The 27,140-nt window shown below is 40.9% G+C and overlaps 1 protein-coding gene across 4 annotated transcripts in view; it reads right to left on the minus strand.

Moving 5' to 3' along the window:
* C3H4orf19 (chromosome 3 C4orf19 homolog) overlaps window positions 1-27,140 on the minus strand; it is a 103,513-nt gene that overhangs the window by 50,307 nt on the left and 26,066 nt on the right. Inside the window, exon 2 of one of the 4 annotated variants that reach the window (XM_060188227.1) lies at window positions 3,630-3,855. The exons of the other annotated variants lie outside the window; for them this stretch is intronic. The gene's annotated coding sequence lies outside the window, so the exon portion shown is untranslated. The remainder of the gene's footprint in view (window positions 1-3,629; window positions 3,856-27,140) is intronic. 4 annotated transcript variants of the gene reach the window in all.

Genomic DNA, 27,140 nt, shown 5'->3' on the forward strand with positions numbered 1-27,140 from the left:
TTTTCCCCCCTTTTGTTGACCTTGTTGTAGCTTCGTTGTGGTTATTATTATTGCCCTTGTTGACGCAATTCGCTGTTGGATAGGACAGAGAGAAATGGAGAGATGAGGGGAAGACAGAGAAGGGGAGAGAAAGATAGACACCTGCAGACCTGCTTCACCACCTGTGAAGCGACTCCCCAGCAGGTGGGGAGCCGGGGGGCTCGAACCGGGATCCTTACGCCGGTCCCTGCGCTTTGCGCCACATGCGCTTAACCCACTGCGCCACCGCCCGACCCCCTCTTGCTTTTCTTTTTGAGATCTGTAACCTGTTCTTAAGAATAATAGAAGGAAGATAATTTCCCATGACAAATCCAATCAAGCAGTATCTTAAAAAGTCAAGGAACATATTGTTCATTGACTATAGCATCCTGTTTGGTAAAATCTCCGGTTACGTTCATTTGCACTAACATTTTGGACCTGACACTAAAGCTTCCCTTTGGCTGTTAGGTGTATTTGGCACTCTGAGTGTGTTGGGTAAACTGTGCGGATGCCAAGGAGTCCGGGGGTTAGTTTGGGAATGTTCTTTTGTTCTCTTCTTCCTTTTTTCCTTCCATCCTCTCTTTCTCTCTCTCTCTCTCTCTCTCTCTTTTTAGTGGGATGGTTCATGGTTTACAGTCAACAATAAAATACAGTAACAAAAAAATTAAAAATACAGTAGTTTATACAATTCAACCCCCTCCACTCCTCTGACATCATTTTCCAGAGCCTGACCACCTCCCCACCCCACACTCCAGAGTCCTTTACTTTGGTTCAGTACGCCAAACCCAGTCATAGTTCTGCTTTGTGTTTTCTTATTTTTCAACTTCTTTTTTTTAAGTTATTAATTGGTGATTTAATAATGATTCATACAGTTCCTGCCACCTGCATGCCATATCCCATCCCCTCCATTAGAAGATTCCCTATTCTTTTTTTTTATTATTATTATTAATGAGAAAGGTAGGAAGAGAGAGAGAAAGAACCAGACATCACTCTGGTCCATGTACTGCTGGGGATTGAACTTGGCATCTTATCCACTGTGCCACCTCCCAGACCAAAGATCTCCAAGGGGCACAAAAGGTCAGAGGTCTGTCTTCTGTAATTGTTTCTCTACTGGGCATATAGGCACTGGCAGGTCAACCTGATCCATACTCCCAGCCTGTTTCTATCTTTCCCTAGTGGGGTAAGGCTCAGGGGAGGTGGGATTCTAGGATATGCTGTCTGCCCAGGAAAGGGCAGATAGTATTTTCCATCTTTTGTCTATGTTTCTTTTTCTTTTTCTCCTCTCCTTTTCTTTCTTGCTTCTTCTCCTTCTTTCTTTGTAACCCTAAGCCTTCAACAATAACAGGCATAGAGAGAAGGCTTTCCAGTCAGTGATTGCTGAATTAACAACTCTATTTTAAGGATGCAGTCTTCTTTTTTTTTTTTTTCATTAGACTTTCTGATTATAAAGAAATATGCATAGGTTAAGCTACTATATTAAATGGAATAATGTCATGTCATGTTATAGAGCTGTAATTTATGTAAAGATTGCTAAGGATGACAGCCATCCTAGGTAAGTGGTATTCTTCAGTGGTGAGTGAGATTTTATTTGTTTGTTTTGTTTTGCCTAAAAATTTCCAAACAATGTTAATCTCTTATTAGATATATAGTCTAATATATTCTGTTTCATTTCATAGACTGCAGACTGACATATTAGTTGTGAAAGAGATTAATACGTTTCTTATTATTTACACTTACCACTCTCATCCAGGATCAGCTGACTTTAAGCTATAGACTGAATGCCTTAGATTCATATATTGAAACCTAAACCCACTGAGTCTTTTAATTTTGATATAAAATTGGGTTATGTACATTTTCTTACTGAGCTATGTTAAATAAAATTTTTTAATAGTAAAAAAAAAAAAAGGAAGGAAGGAGGAAAGATGAAAGAAAGAAACCTAAGCCAATGTGATGCTATTTGAAGGTGGGCCCCTTGGGAGGTGATTAGGTCATGAGGGCAGAACCCTAATGAATGGAATAAAAAGACACTCGAAAAAGTAGCATTGCTCCTTATGCCAGGTGAAGTTACAGTGACAAGATGGCTTTCTGTGAATTAGGAAACAGGATCTCACAAGACACTGAATCTGCCAACACCTGGATCTTACACTTTTCAGTCTCCAGAACTACGAGAAAGAAACTACTAATGTTTATAAGTTCCCCAGTACATAGTCTTCCAGTATAGCAGTCTAGATGAACTAAGATACCATGTGTACATGAATTTATTTCTAGGTTTTCTATTCTTTTAAAAAAATATTTTGGGAGTCGGTTGGTAGTCAGAGTTAAGCACAGGTGGTGCAAAGCCCAAGGACCGGTGTAAGTATCTCGGTTCAAGCCCCCGGCTCCCCACTTGCAGGGGATTCTCTTCACAGGCAGTGAAGCAGGCCTGCAGGTGTCTTTCTCTCCCCCCTCTGTCTTCCCCTCCTCTCTCCATTTCTCTCTGTCCTATCCAACAACAACAACATCAATAACAACAACAATAATAACTACAACAATAAAACAAGGCAACAAAAGGGAATAAATAAATATTAAAAATATTTTAATATGTATTATCAGATAGAGACACAGAGAAATTGAGAGGGGAAGAGGAGCTAGGGAGATAGAAAGAGACACACCTGCAGTTCTGCTTCACCACTCGTGAAACTTTCCCCCCATAGGTGAAGAACTTGGGTTCTTGCGCACTTTAATATGAGCGCTTAACCAGGTGCACCACCTGCCCACCCTCGGCTTTCTATTCTGTTCCACATCTCTGTATATCTATTTCCGTATCAATACCACACTGCTCTAATCACCATAACCTTGTAATATACTTGAAAACCAGGAAATGTAGTACTTAAAACTGTTTTTTTTTTTTTCCTTTTTTCTTTTTTTCAACACTGCTTTGGTCATTCTGGATCTTTTATGGTGTCTATAAATTTTAGGGTCTATCTTTTTCCTCTCTTTTGTTGCTATTGAGATTTTTGACAAGCATTGGATTGAACAGGTAGATAATAAGGACTTCAAATAGTATTATGACTTGGGCTGGAAAGATACTCCACTCGGATAGTGCCTTTGTACCCGTCTTCAAGAGTGCCCCCCACTACACTTTTCCCTCTTCCATCTCTCTCTATTTGAAAAAGCTGGCTATGGGCCAGGCACATGGCGCGAGCACAAGGACCCGCACAATGATCCAGGTTTGAGCTGCCTGCAGCCCACTCTCAGGGTCAGTTGCTTCACAAGTGGTGAAGCCGGTCTGCAGGTGTCTTTCTCTCTCCCTCTCTTTATCTTCCCCTCCCCTTCTCAATTTCTCTCTGTCCTATCCAAAAGAAGGGGAAAAAATGGCCACCAGGATCAATATCAATAATAATAATAATAACTGCAACAAGGCTACAACAACAAGGGCAACAAAAGGGGGGAAAATGGCCTCCAGGAGCAGTGGATTCATGGTGCAGGCACTGAGCCCCAGCAATAACCCTGGAGGCAAAAAAAAAAAACACTGACAAAACCATAGGATAAGAGGGGCACAACTCCACACAATTCCCAATTCCCACCACCAGAACTCCGCATCCCATCCCCATCACTGATAGCCCTTTCACTCCTCAACCCTCTGGGAGCATGGACCAAAGGTCACTGTGGGATGCAGAAGGTGGAAGGTCTGGTCCCTGCAACTGCTTCCCCGCTGAACATGGGCGTTGACAGGCCGATCCATACTCCCAGGCTGCCTCTACCCCTTAGTTCGGTGGGGCTCCAGGGAATCAGAACTCCAGGACACATCAGTGGGGCTGGCCGCCCAGGGAAGTCTGGCTGGCACCATGCAAGCACCTGGAACCCAGTGACGGAAAAGAAAGTCAACACACAAAGTCAAACAAACCGTTGACTAATCATGAACCTAGAGGCTGGAATGGTGCAGATGAAGAATTGGGGGGTGTTTCCATTTTGTAGATAGCTAGTAGGCATATTTTAGTTATATTCCAAAGGGCCTGTGGCTATACTAGGTCCCCCTCCCAGCCTGAAATCTGATATGCAGGTGGATCCTAGTTATTGTCTGGGGAGATGATGTCATGGCTGGAAAAAGGAACAGAAAGCTACACCTTTTCCATATTTAGGAAGGATGATCTTATACTTTTAAATTGGTGCATAATTCCTAACCATGAAATAAATTCATTGGCAGACTCTCAGAGTATATTTTATTTTAAACTGGAGTGATTTGTTATATAAAGATAGCATTTATTATATGATACCAGACAGGAATATTCTTTTGAAGCACATTTTGGAAAAAAATTAAGGAGCATGATTTAAAAAGTAAATGCATAGACTGCAGGCTCAGGAAATGTCTTGGAAAAAGAAGACAGTTGTGTTGAATTCTCCATCCACATTTGTCCATTTCAACTTCTTTATCTGTTAGTGTATTTGCATGTGTTTGAAGAAGTTATTTGACATGTACAAAAATCATAATTTTGGACTTTGTTGGGAACTAAGTATTGGATTGAATACTAAAGATCAAATTTATGTATTTTCTTTCTTTTTATGTATTCTTTCTCATACATATATTTAAATCATTTTAAATATTTTATTTATTTTGCATATATATATATATATATATATATATAAAGAAATTTAGAAAGAAGAGGGAGTTAGGGAAGGAGATGAGAAAGAGAGAGAGAGAGAGAGACAGAGAGAGAGATGCACCTGCAGCATTGTTTGACCACTTGTGAAGATTCCCATTGTAGGTGGGACCAGAGGCTTGAACCTGGGTCTTGTAGCCTTATAACATGTGCTCCCTACCAAGTGTGCCATCACTCCATCTGCATAAATACATTTTTCTGATAATAATATTCAGCTTCTGACTTCCTTGTTATATTTGCCTCTTATTTTATTGTACATTATTTTGGATGACAAGCAATTGATCATCTTCTCTGACACAATCTAAGAGTCTCTCTCTCTCTCTCTTTTTTTATTTATTTTTGCCTCCAGGGTTATTGCTATGGCTTAGTGCCTGCACTACGAATCCACTGCTCCTGGAGGCCATTTTTCCCCTCTTTTTGTTGCCCTTGTTATCGTTGTTGTTATTATTATTGTTGTCATTGCTGTCATCATTGTTGGATAGAACAGAGAGAAATCAAGAGAGGAGGGGAAGACAGAGAGGGAGAGAAAGACACCTGCAGACCTGCTTCACTGCTTGTGAAGCGATCCCCCTGCAGGTGGGGAGCCAGGGGCTCAAACCAGGATCTTTATGCCAGTCCTTGCACTTAGCGTCATGTGTGCTTAACCTGCTGTGCTACCACCCGACCCCCAAGTCTCTCTCTTTTAACAAAGAATTTAAAATATTTCCATCTGTTTTATGTGTTGAATATCTTTTCCATTGTCTTAATCAACCATTTTCTTAATCCCCTATTGTTATATGTGCTCTTTAATTTCAGATATATTTTAAACTTTTGCTGTTGTAATTTTTTCTCTTCACCTTACAACATATTTGTTGTGTTTTAAAAATTCTCTAGGCCAGGTGGTGGTGCACCCTGTTGAATGCTCATGTTACCATGGAGAAGAACTCGGGTTCAACCCCTGGTCCCCACCTGCAAGGGTAAAGCTTCACAAGTGGTGAAGCAGTGCTGCAGGCGTCTCCCTCTCTGCCTTCCTTTCTGTCTCAATTTCTCTCTATATTATAAATTAAAAAAAAAAAAAAGGGGAAAATGGCCACTAGGAGCAATAGATTCATCCTGCTGGCACTGAACACCAGTGATAACTCTGGTGGCAAAAAAAAAAAAAAAAGTTCTCATCCCCAAAAGAAGGATGGTCCATACCCCCAGACCAGAGGTGGGAAAATGTTAGGGGAAGATGACCAGAGGACTCTGAACTCCAATTCCATCAAGACCCCAAGACCTGGAGAGAGAAGAGGAAAAAAAAAAGGAAGGACATTTGTAATAGCAATAGATGTATAAGTGACTTAGAAAGGAAGAGAAGGGGGGGCAGGTGGTGGTGCACCTGGTTAAGTGCACACATTATAGTGTGCAAGGACCCAGGTTCAAAGCCCCAGTTCCCCCCTGCAGGGGGAAAGCTTCACAAGTGGTGAAGCAGCGCTGCAGGTGTTTCTCTATTTCTCTCCCCCTTCTTTCTCATTTTCTGGCTGTCTCTATCCAATAAATAAATAAAGATAATAAAATTAAAAAAAAAAGAAAGGTAGAGAAGGCCAGACCATACAGGAAAAAATGGGCAAATACACACTTATGGGCATTTGATCTTTGACAAAGGTGCCCAGACTATTAAATGGGGAAAGGAGAGTCTCTTCAGCAAATGGTACTTGAAAAAAATGGGTTGAAATGTACAGAATTAAAGTGAACCATTATATTTCACCGAACACAAAAGTACATTCCAAATGGATCAAAGACTTGGATGTTAGACCAGAAACTATCAAATATTTAAAGTATTGGCAGAACTCTTTTCTGTATAAATTTTAAAGACATCTTCAATTAAATGAATCCAATGACAAAGAAGACTAGATCAAAAATAAACCAATGGGACTACATCAGATTAAAAGGCTTTTGCACAGCAAAAGAAACCACCTCCCAAACAAAGAGCTGTCCCACAGAATGGGAGATCTTTACATGTCATACATCAGACAAGAGGCTAATAATGAAAATATATAAAGCACTCCCCAAACTCAGCAACGAGAAAACAAATGATCCCACCCAAAAATGGGGAAAGGATATGAACACAATATTCTCCATAGAAGAGATCCAATAGGACAACAAACACATGAAAAAAATATGCCAAGTCTCTGATTGTTAGAGAAATGCAAATAAAGACAACAACAAGATATCACTTCACTCCTGTGAGAATGTCATACATCAGAAAGGTAGAAGCAACAAATGCTGGAGAGGTTATGGGGACAAAGGAACACTCTTGCACTGCTGGAGGGAATGCCAATTGGTCCAAACTCTGTGGAGAGAAGTCTGGAGAACTCTCAGAAGACTAGAAGTGGATCTACCCTATGATCCTGCAATTTCTTTCCCGGGGATATATCCACCACACATACCCATCCCAAAAGATTTGTGTATACCTATGTTCATAGCAGCACAATTTGTAATAGTCAAAACCACAGTTTGTAATAGCAACCCAGGTATCCAGCAACAGGTGAGAGGCTGAAAAAGTTGTAGTTTATATATAACTACTCAGCTATTATAAATGGTAAATTTATTTGCTTTACTCCATCTTGGATGGAGCTTGAAGATATCATGTTAAATGAGATAAGTCAGAAAGAGATGGATGAATATGGGATGATCTCACTCATAGACAGAAGTTGAGAAACAGATCAGAAGGGAAAACACTAAGCAGAACATGGACAGGAGTTGGCGTATTGCACCAAAGTCAAAGACCCTGGGGTGAGGAGGAGGGTTCAGGTCCTGGAACATGATGGCAGAGGAGGACCTAGTGGGGGTTGTATTGTTATGTGGAAATGTTATGCATGTACAAACTATTGTATTTTACTGTTGACTGTAAGCCATTAATCCACAAATAAAAAAATTAAAAAACAAAAAATAAAAGAGAGGGCAAACATATAAAAATATATAGTTGGGAGTCGGGCGGTAGTGCAATGGGTTAAGCGTACACAGTGCGAAGCGCAGGGACCAGTCTAAGGATCCCGATTCGAGCCCCCGGCTCCCCACCTGCAGGGAAGCCGTTTCACAGGCAGTGAAGCGGGTCTGCAGGTGTCTTTCCCTTCACCTCTCTGTCTTCCCCTCCTCTCTCCATTTCTCTCTGTCCAGCCAACAATGACATCAATAACAACAACAGTAACAACTATAACAATAAAACAAGGGCAACAAAAGGGAATAAATAAATAAATATTAAAAATATATACATAGATAGTTAGAGAAAGAAAAGTCAACTCATATCTGTGGCCTTGGGAGAACTACTGCAGTCTCCAATGGAGGGAATGAGGACACAGAAGTCTGGTGGTGGGAAAGGTGGGGAATTATAACCGTTACCTCAAATTTTGTAAATCATTATTAAATCGCTAGTTTAAAAAAAAAAGAAAAAGAATTCTCATTCTGGGGCCAGTAAAACAGCTCAATTGGACAGTGTGCTGTCTTGTCACGGATGCCACCCACTTTAGAGCCTGGTCCTACCATACTGAAGGAAGTTTCTGCGCTGTGGTTTCTTTCACTTTCTCTATGCCTTTCTATCTGTCTTCCTTCTGTCTCTAACAAAACAAACAACTCTTCTGGGAGAAACAATTCTCTTTTTATTCTCCTCTTTAGAAAACATTATTTGGGACTGGACAGTGGTGCCATTCCACATAATTCCCACCACCAGAGTTCCTTATCTCCTCCCCCCTTAAAATATTTTTTAAAATAAAGCGTTATTTACATCTACGTACCCAGATGACGGTTTAACAGAAGCCTTTAATTGAAGCACTAACCAAGTCACTTCTGAGGATATTTGCATTATTTTGAGAATAATGACAGCACATCCAAATTATGCAGGGATAACAGATGTTAACTAGAGGCATCTTGGGTGAGTAGGGGTATATGGTCACCCCATGTGTGGGTTATAGGAAGAGGAAATACAGGTTTGGGGGTTAGTAGAAAATTTCATGAATGTTATGTATTCAAGGTTCCTGTTGAACATTCAAAAAGAGGTGTTCAGTTAGCAGTTCTACCTACTGACTGGGTGCTTAGAGAGATTTGGACTTGATATGAGGACTTTAAAGTCATCAATAATATAGCTAATAAACAGACTCATGACAAGTAAATAAAAGCAATAAGCATATAGTATTAATGAATCTTGAAGAACACTGCTTAATCAAAAAAAAAAGAGAGATAAAGATTTGTAAATTGTAGTCGGAATAAGTTAACACATAAAAAGGGTCATTTCCATTCTCTGGCATGTTTCCTCACAAGACTTTTAGGTAAACAAGTACTTTTTGGGCTAATAAATAAAAGGCAAACTGCCCTTCTCTACAATGGATCTGGTAATAAAACCAGCTATAATTCCACGCAGAGACAGTGCTAGAGGAAAATGCAACTGATTCATCAGAAATCATGCACAAGTTTGTATACATATTAATAAAAAAAACAAACAGAGCACTAAGCAACTCTGGTTTATGGTGGTTCAGGGGATTAAACCTGGGACTGAGCCTCAGGCATGAGAGTCTCTTTGCATAACCATTATGTTACCTACCGCCACCCCCCATACATTACTAAGGTTACCATCAACTTTCTATCGCAAGCCAAGCATCACCACTATATGGACAGTTGAACTAATCTTATTTGCAATATAATTTTTGTGTCTATGCTTCTGTCTTGTAGGCTGGTACCATATTAAAAATATGAGACATTTAATTTTTAATCTTTATTTATTTATTATTGGATAGTGACAGAGAGAAATTAAGGGGAGAGGCAGAGAGGGGAAGAGACAGAGAGACCACTATAGTCCTGCTTTACCACTCATGAAGCTTTCCCCCTGTAGGTGGGGACTAGGGGCTTGAACCTGAGTCCTTGAACACTGTAATGTGTGCGCTTAACCCGGGGTGTTATCATGTAGCCCTGGGAGATGTTTTGTTTATTAAAAAAATTAAATAACAAAGATAAGCAAATATGGTACTGGAAGCAGGTAAAGTATTTTATGAAGAAGAATCAGCCATCACTGATGTCACTCAAGGGTCACCTAGGGAAAGGATTGTAATTCTCTATATTAATTTTCATTCATGACTAGTATCTGACAGCCCTGTGCAAGAATGGAAGGTGGAAGGAAGTGAGAAAGAAGCTATATATTGGCTACTTCTGCTTTTTTTTTTTGCTGGAAAGTGCAGTATGGACACCCTGGGCTTTCCTTAGCAATGTTTCACTTGTGCTTTGTGATGGATGGATGTGAAGAGGCAGAATAGGGGCTGCTTTTTTTTGACCAGGCATGACTCTGGTCATCTGCAGCAGCTCACTCCAGCCAAGGTAGTGTTCCAGGGGTCAAGAGTGCCAATCTTCTTTTCCAGGTCCTCTGCTTTTTGGCTGCATAAGAAGAGTCTCACTGGGAAAGGTAGTTCTGTGGTGGTGTTCTAGGTTTTACAGACACTTCTATTCCAGTCCTGAAAAGGGACTGTAAGCATTTAATGTCCTGTATTGAATTTTATTTTGTTTGAAAGAGCTAAAAAGCTAATGTAATAGCTGTCTTCTGCAGCCGAGCTCTGGATAAGGGGGACATCTATCTATCTTGTATTATTAGGAGGGAAGGAAGAATGATTGTTGATAAATTTGTGAGTGTGTGTATGAGCATGTATGTGTGTGTGTGGGGGGGGGGGCTTCTTAAATGCAAAAGTCTTAATGTTGGGATGTGCTAAGTCCCAGGGAATTCATGGAGAGAATTCAGAGCACTTATGAATCTAGGAAGAAGTGAAAAATCACATCTCCCTCTTCACTAACCTCAACCCAAAACACATTTCCCCCCAAAGCTGTAATGCCAAAGTTTAAAAATAATGCTTCCTGGGGAGAACAGAAGACATTAGAGAAGGCGTCTTCCTTTTTTTTTTTTTTTTAATAAAAAGGAAACACTGACAAAACCATAGGATAAGAGGGGTACAACTCTGCACAATTCCCACCACCAGAACCCTGTATCCTATCCCCTCCCCTGATAGCTTTCTTATATTTTTTAAAATTTTATATTTATTTATTTATTTATTTATTCCCTTTTGTTGTCCTTGTTGTTTTATTGTTGTAGTTATTATTGATGTCATCATTGTTGGATAGGACAGAGAGAAATGGAGAGAAGAGGGGAAGACAGAGAGGGGGAGAGAAAGACAGACACCTGCAGACCTGCTTCACGGCCTGTGAAGCGACTCCCCTGCAGGTGGGGAGCCAGGGGCTGGAACCGGGATCCTTATGCGGGTCCTTGTGCTTTGCACCACATGCACTTAACCCGCTGTGCTACCGCCCCACTCCCAGCTTTCTTATTTTTTAACCCTCTGGGAGTATGGACCCAAGGTCATTGTGGGATGCAGAAGGTGGAAGGTCTGGCTTCTGTATTTGCTTCCCCGCTGAACATGGGCGTAGACTGGTTGATCCATACTCCCAGAATAGGCTTCTTAATATGCTTTTTTTTCCTTTTCTTTTAAAAATTTTTTTTTATTTTTTATTTTTTCCCTTTTGTTGTCTTTGTTGTTTATCGTTGTTGTTGTTTTATTGTTGTTGTTGTTATTGCTGTCATCGTTGTAGGATAGGACAGAGAGAAATCGAGAGGATTGTTGGGGAAGACAGGGGAGAGAAAGATAGACACCTGAAGACCTGCTTCACCACCAGTGAAGCAACTCCCCTGCAGGTGGGGAGCCAGGGGACCAAGTGGGATCCTTACGCCAGTCCTTGCACTTCGCGCCATGTGCACCATGTGCGCTTAACCCACTGCACTGCCCACTGCACTGCCCAGCTCCCATATGCTCTTTTTTAAATATTTTTTTATTTTTTAACCAGAGCACTGTTCAGCTGGTGGTGCGGGGGATTGAACCTGGGACTTTGGAGCCTCAGGCATGAGAGTCTGTTTGCACAACCATTTTGCTATCTACCCTCCGCCCCATATGCTCTTTTATAGACTGCTTTATCCACATGTTGAGGTCTAAGGATACTTTCTCAGAATAACACGTTTAAACACAACTGTAGCCACAGTTAATGAGATAGATGCTGAAATGTCTGAAATGAACCGATGGCTGCAACACTATGAAATAACAGTTTTAAAATGCAGATAGACTAGTGGGTAGCCTGCTGGTTAGATACCTGATAAAGGCCCAGAATACTAACTGCAGACTCCAGATGGTATGTGTAGTTCATATGCAATTCTTTCAACTTTTCTGTTGTTTAATTTTTAAAAAATATTTATTTATTTATTGGATAGACACAACCAAAAATTGAGAGGGAAGGGGGTGATAGACAGGGAGAGGGACAGAGAGACACACCTGCAGCACTACTTCACCACTCGTGAAGCTTTCTCCCTGCAGGTGGGAACCGGGGACTCGCACCTGTGTCCTCGCGCACTGTAACATGTATGCTCCACCAGGTGCGCCACCATCCGGCCCCTGTAGTTCGAATTTTTTTTTTTTCCTACTAAAAAAATGTGTGTGGGTGAAATCTATTTTTGTCTTTTTGAAATATTTCACTAACCTCTGTATAAAGAAAACTTCACAGAGCCGGGTGGTGGCTCACCTAGTAGAGTATACATGTTACAATGCACCGTTATTCAAGGTTCAAGTCCCTGGTCCCCCCCTACAAGGGGAATGCCCCATGAGGGGTAAAGCAATGCTGCAGGTGTCTTTCTCTCTCCTTCTCTATCTTCCCCTCCTCTCTCAATTTCTCTATGTCTCTGTCTAAAAAAAGGAATACATAAAATAAAATAATTAATGCTGTGCAGATGTCCCCTCAGGCCAGTGCCAGTTCCCTCGAGAGTTGGGACATTCTCGGAGCACCTGTTCCGCCATGTTGTCACCTCAGGCTAGTGCCAGTTCCCGAGAGAGTTAATACTATATTCTCGAAGTGCCCTTCCCAACCAATCCTGTCCCGGCTCGTCACTCCCGGTTTTTGCCCTATAAAGCCCTTCTTCTTCCACCCCTCTCTCTCTTGCCCGCTTTTCACTTCGGTGATTAGACCGCAGGGAAGGGTGCAGTGCGAGGCAGCCATTTTTGCTACCTCCACGTGGCCCAAACCACTGCGCTCTCACCCAACTCTGAGGTGCTCATGCTAATAAAAAATTGTATTCCCTCTCCATTCTAGATCTCTCTCTCTCTCCTCCACGTCGCAGCCAACAAATTAGTAAAAATACAGATCTTAAAAAAACTCCTTCAAAACCAGTGAAGCGTTCACATGGTCAGTGCTCTACTGTCGCCAGAGGATCCTCAAATGTCACATATATCTGCACCCAGGTTGGGACACAGTGGTTAGACCTCCTGATTTAGAGGCATGAGATCCCAAGTTTGACTCTTGCCGTTGGAGCTGCCAGGGTAATGCTCTGGTTCTTTGTCTTGTTCATAAATACACACATAAATGAATAAAGTCGTACATGTCACATTGGCTCCATTTACTAAACCATCAATCAGTACCAGAGCTGCTGCCATCATTTCTGGATAACTGGGGCCATCTCAGGAACTGAGCTACTTGTTTTACATATGCTATGCTTACATTGAGAAATGAATGACTACATTGTTTGTGGACAAGCTCTATGCTGAGTCACAGCTTTAGAACTTTGAGATAGTCAGGAACTAGGACAGATATATAAGAGGAAGATAATGTTTAATGAGAATATTTTTTTAACAGAATGTATTATCTAATGCTATGACAGGGTGTGTGCTGTGTGTGTGTGTATGCAGAAGTTTTTCGAAGTGGTACAAAAACCATATTTCTGAAAGAAGATACACACTATAAGTCATTAAAAAAAAGGGAACAGTAACTTTAATCCAATTTCTATAGAGAGGGAAACCTGGTTCTTAGTCTCTTTTCTTAAGCCCATATCCAATGCCACATAATCCTATCACTTGGCAAAGGAGTGTGACAAAGGCAGCCCCGTTTGGCAACTCTCGTCCTTTGGTGGTTTTCCTTTCTCAGTAAACTTTTCACAAAGGTTGGGTGTTTGAAAGGTTGGGTTTTTCCTTGTTTAGTTTAAGTGTTTCTCAGCAGAATGATTAAATGTCTTCGAGTGTCAATAAATAAGTGGTTTCAATGAAGCTTTCTGGAATACATTTCTTTAATGGCTGCTTGGTGGCATGCCTGGGATTGGTGTGGCTTTGTGTAAAACTAGTAAGTAAATAGCATAATTACATGGCAACCTTGCCTCACAGCTCCTGATACTTGCAGTGTCCCACAAGGTGAAAAAAGAGCAGGAACTAAATAGCTTCAACCCAAGCCAGGAGTAAAAGGTTTTGAACTTCAACTCAGACTGATAAAAGGCCACTGTTGTGAAAAATGGCAGGGGCAGGACAGGTACTAAGGAGATCTCAAGAACACTGGGGCAGTCCTGGCAGCTCTAGAAAGAATGCATGCGTTATGTAAACATTGACGAGGACAAAAAGGCAAAAAGCCAGCTTTGAACAAAGACCTCCTCCTCTTTAACTTTACTCTGAAATATGTATGAATAGAGGCCATCATTCAAACCTGATTAAGGACTCTGTACCTGATACAGTTGGTCTGGAGAGAGTGAATATATGAAAACTGGATTAGTTATGGTAACTCCTTATTGGACAAGTTCAGGGTGATCCATTCAGTTCATTTAATTTTCAGGAGTTGTCATTAGCGATAGGATAGTGTTGTGGGGGGCAGGTGGTGGCACACCTGGTTGAGTGTGCAAGGACCCAGGTTCGAGCCCGGTCCCCACCTGCAGGAGGAAAGCTTCACAAGTGGTGAAGCTGCAGGTATCACTCTGTCTCTCCCTCTCTATCACCTTCATCCCTCTCAATTTCTGACTGTCTCTATCCAACAAATAAAGATTTAAAAAATAAAAATCTGTTTAAAAATGACAGTGTTTTTTTAAATTAGCTTGTTTATTTGTTTTAATAGCAAGTCAATCTTCTTGGGGATGGTGGACTGATACATAAGCCAGTCTGTGGTAGTACCGCGGACACATTTCAGATAATGACTCCATTAGTGGTATCCAGGTTCCAAGAAGCAGCAGAAAGACTTTGTGACTTAGTTAATAGGACAAAGGAGGAAAAGAAATCCTGGCTCCTTCTGTAGCATAAATTGTAAGTGATCAGCAACTATGCAGTTTTCATTACGTTGTGATTCATTTGGGGTTTAATTATAGTAAAGATGATGTGGTGATATTTAAAAGCTTGGCTGAAACCAGAAACTTAGGGAAACTGAAGGTGACATTGGTGAAGAATATAGAATATAAAATAGCATGTAATATTATGACACATCCATTTCTTGGGTGGCTTTTATAATTTGCTATTTAACACAGCCACAAAACACTAACCTTCTGAGTCGACTGGCGACAGAGGACTTTGGGGAGGCTGCACAATGACTACCACTTTCAGTAGTCTTTTCTTTTACAAATTTATTTATTTATTTTCTCTTTTTTTTTTCCCTTGCTGTCTTTTTACTGTCGTTGTAGTTATTATTGTTGTTGTTATTGATGTCGTCGTTGTTGGATACGACAGAGAGAAATGGAGAGAGGAGAGGAAGACAGAGAAGGGGGAGAGAAAGACACCTGTAGACCTGCTTCACCACCTATGAAGGGACTCCCCTGCAGGTGGGGCTCTGGGGGCTCGAACTTGGATCCTTATGCCTGTCCTTGAGCTTTGCACCATGTGCGCTTGACCCACTGTGCTACTGCCCGCCTCCTGGCCTTTTTTTTTTTCTCTCTTTCTCTCTGACAGAAGCAGAGAGAATTAGCAAGGAAGAGAGTGGGGAGAGAAATGGAGAGAAACAGAGACACTTGCAGCACTGTTCTACGTCTAGTGAAGCTTCCCCATCACAGGTGGGCACCAGGGGATTGTACCTGGGTCCTTGGGCATGGTAATGTGTGTATTCCACATAGTGTGTCAGAGGCTGACTCTTGTACAGAGTGTTTTAAAAGATAAAAATTATCTATAAATAGGACCTTTTCAGTTACTCTGCCAGGATAAGAAACAGAAAACTTGAATGAGTTTCTTTATGAGCGGAGTGAAGAATTTGAACTTTAGCTCCAGTGTGCTTCATGGACCACTCACACACGCCCCTGCCCCGCCCTGGCCCCACACATCAAGGCCGATACACACAGCTTTGGGACTATGAACTCCTGGTGCATGGATTGCTAATCACCTGACTTTGGGTGTTTCTCAGCTTTAAACACCAATCAGAACAAAAATACTAAACGTTCTCTTTTGTCCATTAACATTTCCAGCATTAACAACCGGGTATGGGGCTGATCAGAAGAATGCTGTTTGTTGCATCTTTCTCATCCTTTACTGGTATATCATAGAGTTGTTACTAAAAAAATCTGAGTAACAGAAATCTTGTCACAGCGTGTAATGGGACTTTACCACCACAAACACTGATGACATAACTGTTTTAGGATGACTCTGCGTGCTCCACAGTCAGACCATGGGTATGGTCCCGCCCAGAGATGCTCCCTGACAGCGCCAGGCGCCAATCCTAGAGAAGGTTATGCTTCTGGGGCTGTGAGGAGCTGCTGAAAACTGCTGGTCTTGTCGACCATCTGTTGTGAAATACCCAATTAACATTTGGGGAGGACACATCTGAAACATAATGGGAAGATGTTTTTACATAGAGAGAGAGAGAAAATAAAACAACCCAGAGTTAAAAGGAAAGGTTTTGGTCCAACTTGTTTCTGCAATTTAGCCTTCTTCTTTTTTTTTTTTTAATATTTTATTTATTTATTTATTTATTCCCTTTTGTTGCCCTTATTTTATTGTTGTAGTTATTGTTGTTGTTGTTGTTGTTGGATAGGACAGAGAGAAATGGAGAGAGGAGGGGAAGACAGAGAGGAGGAGAGAAAGATACCTGCAGACCTGCTTCACTGCCTGTGAAGCGACTCCCCTGCAGGTGGGGAGCCGGGGTTCCAACCGGGATCCTTATGCTGGTCCTTGTGCTTTGCGCCACCTGCGCTTAACCCGCTGCGCTAGAGCCCGACTCCCAATTTAGCCTTCTTTGAAATAAAGATCAATCTGAGAAGCTGAATGTGGAAAAGATGGAATATTGTGTGCTAGTTCTGCATATACATATGTGAACATTTAACTTGCTTTTAAACTTTACATGAAAGAAGTGTCAAACTTACAGAAGATCTAAAAGCTGAGTACAAAGATTAGGCTCGCATCTGTAAACAACCTGCTGAGTGTTTTGATTTCATTCTGAAAAGGCTACTCTTTTCAGTACCCGGTACTGTCCGATGCACTTCTGACTATGCCTTCATGAGGATGTAAAACTCCATCATTTGATCACAAGCACCTACACTTTGAAAGTAGGGTGATGCCTACTAGCAAATAATTAATCAAGAAATATTTAGGGCTTGAACGTAATTAAGGTATTGGGGGAGATGAAAAGATATTTGCGGGACACTTTTCAAGAACTTAACAGCCATCTCATAAAGTGGAGGCATTTCACTTGAAAGAATGAGCAGCAATAAAAATACAGATAAGTGTGGATTAAAGAGACAGCAGGAAGTGTTGAGTTAAGATGAGACTGCTTTCAGTTACGTTTTTCACAGAAACGTACTTTTTATGGGAAGTAGCAACCCTGTTACCAATAAAAGACCAATTTGGGAAAATGATGTGATTAGACAAATTATAGATGTGAGTTTCTATTCATTATTACATCTCTTTTTTACAGAGGTGTAAGATGTTTGATTCCTTATCTGAGCAATATTTACAATCATTTTAACTCTTTACTGGAAGGACAAACATGGAAGGGAAACATTTGGATCAACCCTAATTTGGCAGACTTAAGCCAAATCAACTTCCTCCCCAATAAAAACAAGGCTACAATATTCACTTACTAATAAATCAGACCCACATTAAGATCTATTCTAGGGATAGTGTGATTCCAGTGAACCAGTTTCTAGGCCTAGAGAGTCTTCAAAATGTATTATTTCCAGAATTTCACATCTAGGCTCAGAGAAATCATAACCAGAGAAATAATGGAAATGGTTGCAATCTATTACAGATGGTAGTAACCTGGGGGGAAAAGTGTCAATGGTGGGGTAGAGTGGGAGGCATCACTAATGGCAGAGCAAAGTTAAGTCCATTTTATTTTAATTTTATTACTACCACTACTACTATTACTAACACTGATACTATTTTGCTACAGCACTGCTCAGCTCTGGCGTATGGTGGTGCCTGAGACTGAACCTGGAACGCTGGGGTCTCAGGCATGGATGTCTTTTGCATAACCATTATGTTGTCTCCCAGGTCCTCTACGTTGTTACTGCTTTTGGGCACTATCTATAACCTATAGCAGACTGGCAAGCTTCCTTTAGGAAGAGATAGATTTCCAGGGCCAAGTAATCATTTTAGAAATGGTTCCATCAAAGTGCAGTTTACAAATATACTTGGCATCTGGAAAATCAGGCTTTCTAAAACCTACATTCTAGATCAGCTTTTCCAAGCTGGAAACGAGTCAGGAAGGGATATTATTCCTAGAGCCATAGGATCACTTGTGCTCCTTAGCATATACTTTTAGTCACTTACTTAATTTTTAAGCTCATACTTTTCATAGTTATCTCATGTGTGTTTCACAAAAAGAACAAATAGTAAAGGCATTAAACAAAGATCAGAGTTGATACTTCTCACTTTTATGTCTGGTAGAACTGCTGCTGTCTACAAAGAGGATTCTCAAATTGAAAACCACTGGCAAGTCAGAGACCACATAATTGGCTGGGGATGCGGGGAGCTTCTGTGATGGGCTGATGAATAGATGTCTACTCACTTCTTGTCTAAATGCTCTCCTACTTCAAAAGTTAATTACAAGTCTGTCAGTTCCTTACTCTTTGACCACTTTATTGAGAAACAATTTATAGTCCTTGCCATTCATCCAACTACAGTGTACAATTCAATGGTTTTTATCCTGTTTAAGTAATTGTGTAACTACTGTCACAATCGATTTTAGAATACTTTCATGACTTCCAAAGAAATCCTATACATTTAGCCATGCATTTCAGACACCCATTCTCTGACCGTCGGCAATCACAACCTATTTTGCTGTTTCTGCATTTGTCTATTCTGTACTGATGGGTTAATGGAAGTGTATAGCATGAGGCCTTTGTGTCTGACCTTTCATCACTTAGCAAGATGCTTTCAGAATTCCTCAATGTCATAGCATGTGTCAGTACTACATTCCTTTCTTAGATTATTTAAGCCTGTTATATGGCTATATCACATTTTATTCATCAGTGGAAAATTATGTTGTTTCTACTTTCTGTCTATTGTGAATAATTCTGCTATACCTGTATAAATTTTTGTGTGGACCTACGTTTCCATTTGGGGAAGTAAACACCTAGGAATAGGATGGCTAGATAACACAGCAGTTCTGTTTAACACTCTCAAGGAATTCCCAGACTGTTTTCAAAGTGGGTGCACCATTTTACACTGTCACCAGCAATATAGGAAGGTTAATTTCTCTACATCATCCATCACCAGCACTTTTGGATTACAGCTATCCTCCTGGGTGACTACTATGAAAAGGGTTAGGGTTATTTCTGACATATTTTAAAAGTGGTTTTCTGAATATATACCATACTACATACAAAATCTCTTCAGGCATATGTGCTGACTTGATTCCTAGCTTCTAGACCATCACAAACCCCATCTCTGTGTTTGCACAATCCGTATCCTCATTTGACACTGAAAAGGAGATCCATTGGATTAAGAAGCTCAGAGCTGGGATTTGAACTAAGATGTATTTTTCAAACAGTATCCCCCCGCCCCCACCACAGTGGTATTCTATTCCAGATGATGCTGCGCATATATACATGTGAGCATCAAAGGAGATAACAAATTAATTGAAGTTGAATTAAAAACATCTAGAAGGGGTCAGAGCTAGAAGGAATTATGTTAAGTGAGCTAAGTCAGAAAGATAAAGATGAGTATGGGATGATCCCACTCATCAGCAGAAGTTGAGTAAGAAGATCTGAAAGGGAAACTAAAAGCAGGACCTGACCAAATTGTAAGTAGGGCACCAAAGTAAAAACCCTGTGGTGAGGGGTAGACATGTGGCTTCCTGGGCTGGTGGGGGGTGGGAGTGGGTGGGAGGGATGGGTCACAGTATTTTGGTGGTGGGAATGGTGTTTATGTACACTCCTAGTAAAATGTAGTCATATAAATCACTAGTTAATTAATATGAGAGGGGGAAAATTAATTGTACGTCTCGAAGTTTTTCAAAACACAAACTGAATCTTTTTAATATATAGGCTGTGTAATTGATATGCAGACTCTCTCAAAAGCCTAGACCAAGTAGATCAGAAGCAACCAATAGCACAGCTATATACAAGATACTGGGTACTGTATAGCAAACCCTAACAAAAGGACTTTTCAAAGTTAACCCAATTACCAAATAATGTGATGATAACATTCACTATCGATTGTCTTTTTGAACCCTAAGACAGCAGGAACCTCACATCTCCACTATAGAGCCTCTACTTCCCACAGTCCTAGAACCATTGTATAGAGCCCACTTTCCCGTATGCCTCTCCCAATCCATATCAAATAATATTGCATCTGCCGATCACAACCTAACCAACACAACGATTGTCACCTCAACATGCTTCACTTCAGACTGTGTCCAGAGACTTCACGTGTGGAATGACAACCCTTCAGCTTCATTACTCGGGTGAGACTTTTCCTTTTATAGTATACTCTAATTCCATCTCAGGTGGTTTACTTTCTAACAAAGTCCCAAAACCTAGATATACACCAGTTTCTATGAGAGAGAGCATATGTTCACAAGTATCCATAAACTACTACAAAATATATACCTGAAAGCAGAAGTACACTAGAGTTTGCAGTGAGTACCCCCCAACACTTCCTCTCCACTATTCCAAGCTTTGGGTCCATGATTGCTCAACAATTTGTTTGGCTTTGTATGTTAACTCTTTTCAGTCACCAGGTTCCAGATGCCATCAGGATGCTGGCCAGGCTTCCCTGGACTGAAGACCCCACCAATGTGTCCTGGAGCTCAGCTTCCCCAGAGACCCATCCTACTAGGGAAAGAGAGAGGCAGACTGGGAGTATGGATCGACCAGTCAATGCCCATGTTCAGCGGGGAAGCAATTACAGAAGCCAGACCTTCTACCTTTTGCAACCCACAATGACCCTGGGTCCATGCTCCCAGATTGATAGAGAATGGGAAAGCTATCAGGGGAGGGGGTGGGATATGGAGATTGGGTGGTGGGAATTGTGTGGAATTGTACCCCTCCTACCCTATGGTTTTGTTAATTAACCCTTTCTTAAATAAAAAAGAAAAATAAAATAAAATAAAAGCAAAAATCACATAAGGTAAAAACAACAACAACAACAACAAAAAACATCTAGAAGGGGGAGTCGGGTGATAGCGCAGCGGGTTAAGGACAGGTGGTGTGAAGTGCAAGGACCAGCATAAGGATTCTGGTTCGAGCCCCCGGCTCCCCACTTGCGGGGGGGGGGGGGTGGTCACTTCACAGGCAGTGAAGCAGGTCTGCAGGTGTCTATCTTTCTCTCCCTCTCTGTCTTCCTCCTCTCTCCAATTTCTCTGTCCTATCTAACAATGACGACATCAGTAACAACAATAATAACTACAACAACAATAAAAAATAAACAAGGGCAACAAAAGGGAGAAAAAAATCTAGAAGGGGTACACGGACAAGGATTCAAGTCTCCAGTCCTCATCTGCAGAAGAAAAGCTTCACAAATGGAGATGTAGTGCTGTAGGTCTCTCCCTCTCTCTCTCTCTCTCTCTCTCTCTCTCTCCTCTCTCAATTTATCTCTGTCCTATAAAATAATAAAAGGAAAAAAGAAAGACTATGGCAACAGTAGACTCCTTGATCCTGGTGGCAAATAAATAACCAAACATCCAGTGAAGAGCAAGATGTTAAAGGGACACGGCTTTTGAATTTGAGTTAACAGACAACATGTTGTCTGTTGAGAGATAAAGGGACAGAGTGTTTTCTGTGATGAAAGAGTGAAATTTAAATGAAGACCTGAGATTAAGTGGTCTCACACTGCTATGGGTAAATTATTATCTTTCGGAGTACATTAATAATCCTAGGATTGCTTCAGTAAATAACACTGAAATTATATGATAAATGTATTTACTTTTGGGTCTATGTACTTGGGGGATTAGGGCCAGTTTCTCTCTGAAAATAGCCAGATGTTATTTGTTTTCTATTTTCTACCCTATAGAAAGTAGTTCCTGTCTTTTACTCCTTGAGGAAAAAAAAAATTACAATAATAAAAGGTACTCTGAATTTTGGTCAGAGGCACAAACATGCAGGAAATAAAAATTCTCCATGCTTTAATTAAACATTGATAAAAAGTTCCTGTTGATTGCAACCTCTTCAAGAAATTCATCCCATAACATTATACATAGACAAATCTAACCTCTAGCTTCCCAAAGTCTTCCACTTTTCAAATCTGTATGTGGAACTAGTAGAAGATCCCACCTGAAATTATCTTCTAAACAACTAATTCATAACCATTACCAAATGTGGCATATTTTTACAACTTCCAGAAGAAGAAATTGTAAAAATTTCCTAACCCTGAAGGTTCTACTACTAGAAAAATAATTTATTCTTATTTTATTTTGTTTTTTAATTATCTTTATTTATTGGATACAAACAGCCATAAATTGAGAAATAAGTGGGAAACAGAGGGAGAAGGAAAGAGAGAGACACATGCAGCACTGCTTCACCACTTGCAAAGTTTCCCCCTACAAATGGGGGCCAGAGGACTTGAACTCAGATCCTTGAGCATTGTAACATGTGTGTTCTACCAGGTGCGCCACCACCTGGCCCCTAGGAAAAAACTTCAACAAGTGAAGCATACTACTGTTAGGTGGGATAGTTAATTCAGGAATGAGAGAGATTAGAATGATCATTATTTAAAAAATCTATTTTGAGAAAAAAAAATCTCACTATTTCAAGCTTTTGCTTGTACTTGCCAGCCAGTAGGGCTTAAAGGGCTTAACTGTCCTTGGGGGCCAAGGGGTGGGGCTGTGGGTGGGGGTGAGTGTGGATAAGATAGCAGATCCAGTTTTGCCACTCTTGAGAGTAAAAATTTTGTGTTAGGTTTGAAGTGCTCAGTGGAAAATAGGAGCATTGTCTCTATGAACTGTGTCTCTATGAACTGTGTCTCTATGAACTGTGTCTCTATGAACAGTGGAAAATAGGAGCATTGTCTCTATGAACTGTGTCTCTATGAACTGTGTCTCTATGAACTGTGTCTCTGTGAACAGTGGAAAATAGGAGCATTGTCTCTATGAACTGTGTCTCTATGAACTGTGTCTCTATGAACTGTGTCTCTATGAACAGTGGAAAATAGGAGCATTGTCTCTATGAACTGTGTCTCTATGAACTGTGTCTCTATGAACAGTGGAAAATAGGAGCATTGTCTCTATGAACTGTGTCTCTATGAACTGTGTCTCTATGAACTGTGTCTCTATGAACAGTGGAAAATAGGAGCATTGTCTCTATGAACTGTGTCTCTATGAACTGTGTCTCTATGAACAGTGGAAAATAGGAGCATTGTCTCTATGAACTGTGTCTCTATGAACTGTGTCTCTATGAACAGTGGAAAATAAGAGCATTGTCTCTATGAACTGTGTCTCTATGAACTGTGTCTCTATGAACTGTGTCTCTATGAACAGTGGAAAATAGGAGCATTGTCTCTATGAACTGTGTCTCTATGAACAGTGGAAAATAGGAGCATTGTCTCTATGAACTGTGTCTCTATGAACAGTGGAAAATAGGAGCATTGTCTCTATGGACTGTAGAAAGGAGCACATGAGGAAACGTCAGACGGATGATTTCTCACTTTTATTTCTTATAAGGCGCTCATGTGGCTACATTTCCTCTAAATCCCGGATTTTGTGCTCAAAATACTGAAATGCATCCTTGTTGGCTTAGCAGCACATAGAAAGATCAAGAAGAACTTGTCCTAAACCAACAGAGGGTCAAACAAGAAAGCTGAAAGAACTAACTCTGTTAACATATTTCCAATAAGCTACTGTATTGGTACCTGAAATGATTATGCCTTGGCAATACAATCCTGATGAAAAGCTGAACTGAGTCCTTGCACAAGGAAGTTAAAAAAAAAAAAAAACTAACATTTTTGGAAACTAGTCTGAATTTCTTTTTTTTTTCTTAAATATTTATTTGTTCCCTTTTGTTGCCCTTGTTGTTTTATTGTTGTAGTTATTATTATTATTGTCGTTGTTGGATAGGACAGAGAGAAATGGAGAGAGGAGAGGAAGACAGAGAGGGGGAGAGAAAGATAGACACCTGCAGACCTGCTTCACCGCTTGTGAAGTGACTCCCCTGCAGGTGGGAAGCCGGGGACTCAAACTGGGATCCTTAAGTCGGTTCTTGAACTTTGCGCCATCTGCACTTAACCCTCTGCGCTACCACCCGACTCCCCTAGTTTGAGTTTCTAAATGACACTTGATTTTCACTGTCCTATCAGGAATGCCACCATATAAAATTTTGTCAGGAAATCTAACCCCAAGTGAAAGCAGCTACTTTGCTAAGAATTGGGCAACAGAGAAGAAGCAGTTGTAAGAGGGTAGATTCTGAGCTCAAGTTCTGTCGTTTGTTAGTTTTGTCATATATATTTCCATGAGCTACAGAGAGTGAAAGAAGCATTCTGGTATCTGCAGTGCCCAAAATCAAACTTAGAACCTTGTGTTTGCAAGCACAAAACTCTACCAACGTATCATCTCCTGGGTCGCTAGCTTTGTCACCCTGACAACCTCTTTAAACACACTTCTTTATAGTTAATGTATATAAACCACTTATCATGTTGAACATAGTAGGTGGTCAGTAAATGTTGACTATTTCCATTGTCTCTCAAAAAAAAAAAAAGGAAGAAAGAAAAAGGTTTAAGTGAACATGAATATGATGTACTGTTTTCCCTGTCCCCCTTCCCTTGAAAACATGCATTCCTCTCACCCCGTTTTCTTTGGCCTTCAAATTCATAAGAGTTCCTCGATGCCTACTCTTGTCAGGTAGTGGGGACTGAGAAGTGAAAGATGTCTGAGTGAGAGAACTAGGTGATACCATCAGCTGAGACAATGATAGGAAGGAGAGAAAAACCACTCGGGTTGGGGCTCTGATGAATTCAGTTTCAGATGGCAACCATATAACGGCTCTAGGAAGATGGAAATAGATTTTTTCCCCTATAGGTGGATGCTTCCGTCCCTAATTATTAATTATTTTTTTAAATGCTTTTAATTTTTTATTATCTTTATTTATTGGATAGACACAGCCAGAAATCAAGAGGGAAGGGCTGGTAGAGGGAGAGAAACAGAGAGAGAGAGACACCTGCACCTACTTCACCACTCCTGAAGCTTTCTCTCTTCAGGTGTTTGGGGGGGGGGTTGGGGGCTCCAACTCAGGTCCTGTAGCACTATAACATGTGCGCTCAACCAGCTGTACCACCACCTGGCCCCTAATTAATTATTATTATTATTTTGCCTCCAGGGTTATCGCTGGGGCTCGGTGCCTGCACTGCAAATCCACTGCTCCTAGAAGCTATTTTCCCCCATTTTTGTTGTCCTTGTTGTTATTATTATTGTTGTTACTGTGGTTGTTGGATAGGACAGAAAGAATTCGAGAGAGGAGGGGAAGACAGAGGGGGAGAGAAAGATAGACACCTGCAGACCTGATTTACCACATGTGAAGCAACCCCCACCTCCCTGCAGGTGGGGAACCATGGGCTTAAACTCAGATCCTTAAGCTGGTTGGTGCACTACCACCCGGCTCCCATTAATTTATTTTTTAACAGAGCTCTCAGCACAACTTTGGCTTACGATGGTGTGGGAGACTGAACTATTATTTTTTGTAGCACCAGAGCTTCACCAACTACCACAGCACAATTTCACCACTGCCAGTTGAAGTTTTCATTCCCTTTACTTCAGATAGAGCTTTCTATGACAGCACCAGAGTTGGGTATCATGGCATTCCCATATGGTGCTGGGACTGAAACCCTGGCCACAGATGGCAAGGCCCCAATCATACCCGGTGAGCTCCCCTAAAATCTTTTTTTTAAAATAATTTTTATTTATAAAAAGGATACACTGACAAAAACCATAGGATAAAAGGGGTACAACTCCACACAATTCCTACCACCAGAACTCTGTATCCCATCCCCTTTCCTGGTAGCTTTCCTATTCTTTATCCCTTTAGGAGCATAAACCAAAGGACATTATAGGATGCAGAAGGTGGAAGGTCTGGCTTCCTCACTGAATATGGGCGTTGACAGGTCGATCCATACTTCCAGCCTGTCTCTCTCGTTCCCTAGTGGGGCTGAGCTCCCCTAAAATCTACCCCAGGTTCCCCTAAAATCTAACCCTGGTTCCCCTAAAAATACCCCAGATATTCCTAATGTATGTGCAGCTGTGTGTGCAGAACAGCACTGGAGCCATGCATAAGGCATCTTGTGCCGTGAGCTGGGCATACACTCCCATGTGGGAGCTAATGGGCTGAGAACTGTGGGGTCAGGAAGGAGTCCAGGGGTGAGGGAGGAGTACACTGTGTGGCTGTCCCTTTCTAATTCCAGAGACATTATATGTGGCCATTTGGGTTTTAATTTAATTTTATCTATTGTTTCTTTTATGCAATACCAGGGAATGAACTTGGGGCCTTGCACATACACAAACTGCCTCCCTGGCTCTTTTATAATTAATTAATTAATTAATTAATTAATTAATTAATACCAGAGCACTACTCAACTCTGGCTTAGTGTGGTGCGGGGAACTGAAGCTGTCGAGGCCTCTGGTAGAGCCTCAGTCATGAGAGTCTTTTTTGTATAACCATTATGCGATTTCCCCTCACCCTCAACTCAATTTTTATGCATCATCTGAGCCCTGTAGTCAAATGCATTTTTTTTAAGAGAGAGACAGGAGTAGAGGGAAGGAGACATCATAGCACTGCTCCACCATCCATGAAGCTCCCCTGGTACTGCTAAGTTATAAGAAAGTTAAATCATTTTCTTACAAGATAGTATTTTATCCCTTGGAAGGTTTAGAATTAAGTTATAAATACAATGAACTAAATAAAACTTGCATGTAAAATATTCCAGGGGCCAAGCAGTGGGTGGCACACTGTTCATGGTGCTCATGTAGTGCCAGGGATCAATCCTAGGACCTCATACAAGAGTGAAGAATGTGCTCTGGCCTGCTGTGTCAGCTCCTGCACTGGCCAAATGGGTGTTTTGGTTTTGTTTAGTTTTTTAGTTTTTTTTTTTTTATGTCACAAGGAATTTTTTTATTGTTGTTATTACTACTATTATTACTCAGTAGCTATTAGTCAAGAGCTTCGGAACTACTGCTCCAAATATTATGATTTCTTTTGTTCTTTGCTATGATTAGGAGCCTCTCCTTGAAATTCTCAAAAGATGCTGATCAGGACTCCCTATGCCCCCACCCCAGCCGAATGCCCAACAGCCCTTCTGCAGACCG

The sequence above is a fragment of the Erinaceus europaeus genome, chromosome 3, assembly GCF_950295315.1.
Source record: "Erinaceus europaeus chromosome 3, mEriEur2.1, whole genome shotgun sequence".
NCBI classification, from domain to species: domain Eukaryota; kingdom Metazoa; phylum Chordata; class Mammalia; order Eulipotyphla; family Erinaceidae; genus Erinaceus; species Erinaceus europaeus.